This window comes from Malania oleifera, chromosome 2 (genome assembly GCF_029873635.1).
Source record: "Malania oleifera isolate guangnan ecotype guangnan chromosome 2, ASM2987363v1, whole genome shotgun sequence".
NCBI lineage: Eukaryota > Viridiplantae > Streptophyta > Magnoliopsida > Santalales > Ximeniaceae > Malania > Malania oleifera.
In genome coordinates, this window is record NC_080418.1 from 69638655 (window position 1) to 69640101 (window position 1447).

The window sequence follows — 1447 nt, forward strand, 5'->3', positions numbered from 1 at the left end:
AGTTTTTGGCCTCCACAGGAAGTTAGGATGTGTTTTCCAACCAAGGTTCTATGTGTTTTGAATATGGGTCATTATAGGGCTTATCATACCAGTTATGGGTGGCCTTTACTTCCTTATGCCCAAGATCAAGTGGGGAATGCGCGTGTGGGCAATTATAACATGTGTGGGAAGGTTTGGAGAAGATTGCACATATCTCTTCACACGCCGTTATTTGTGGTCCTAGGGATAAGCATTAATCTAGCTTTTTGGATATGACTTGTAGAGTAGGAGCTAAGTCCTGGATTGTGGCTAACTCATAAACGCCCTTAGGTTTAGAAGTTGATGGATCAAGTAGTCTACAGGTGGCAGCCATGTGCTACTGAGAGTTTTCAACCAGATTTTCAAAGAGAATCTTGGCCTCATTCTCGTGCTTAGTGAGGAAAGTACCTCCGCATGACGCATCAACCATGGACCTATCTCGCTTAGCCAACCCTTCATAGAAATTTTGGACTAATTGCCACTTGGGGACCTAGTGATGTGGGCATTTATGGAGCAGGTCCCTAAAGCGCTCCCAAGTCTCAAAAAAGAGTTCCCCATCCATCTGTGAGAAACTTGTGATGGCTCTTTGAAGCTGGTTAGTCTTCCCAATTTGAAAGTAATTTTTAAAAAATTCATGTTGCATGGTGGCCCAGTTGGTCACCGAGTTCGTATCTATGGACGTCAGCCAATATTTGGCTTTATCCTTCAGAGAGAACACGAAGAGCCTAACATGGAGAGCATCATCATTGAAATTAGGGATGCGGATGGTGGAACAAATTTCCAAGAACTCATCTTGATGCTGATATGGATTTTCTATCGAGTTCTCATAAAATTTGGGCAGCATTGCAATGATTGAAGTCTTTGTCTCAAACTGTTCCGCCTGAACATTTGAGAAGCGGATGCAAGATGGCGATGTGTATGCATTAGGTACAAAGTAGTCCCTAAAGAGGTTGAAGGTGATGCTCTCCCACCACAGGTAGGTGGGGAGCATGGGGTTCTGGGATTTGTTCAGTGAGAACCGAGGGGTTATCTTCAGCCATTGCTTTTAGTTCAGACGACTTAGTCTTCTTTGGATTAGAGATAGGTTTCCTATGGGACCTACAATATTTTTCATTCTCAAGATCTATGGGAATTATCTCAGGTTCCAAAGAATGTAGACCAAACATAAACACGTGTAAGCACACAAATTCAGACTTCAAAAACAAAACAAAAAAAAAATAAAGAAAATAGAAATTAACAAAAAAAAGTGAAAACAAAAGGAGAGCAAATCAAAAGAATAATGCAATAATACTCTAAAGTGGAAGTTGGCTTATAACCGTAGCCAAGTCCCCAGCAATGGCGCCAAAATTTGGTAGGCTCACCAGGGTTTGGGTTCTTAACTACCAAAAAAAATATTTATAAAACCTAACTATATCAACTTCAGTAGAAA

General features: G+C 41.1%; 1 non-coding gene across 1 annotated transcript; it reads left to right on the plus strand.

Annotated features, from left to right (window-relative positions):
- Window positions 1-506: 506 nt before the first annotated feature.
- LOC131150070 (small nucleolar RNA R71) lies at window positions 507-612 on the plus strand. The gene has a single exon (XR_009135455.1). It is a non-coding gene; the product is annotated as a small nucleolar RNA R71 (small nucleolar RNA).
- Window positions 613-1447: the final 835 nt, after the last annotated feature.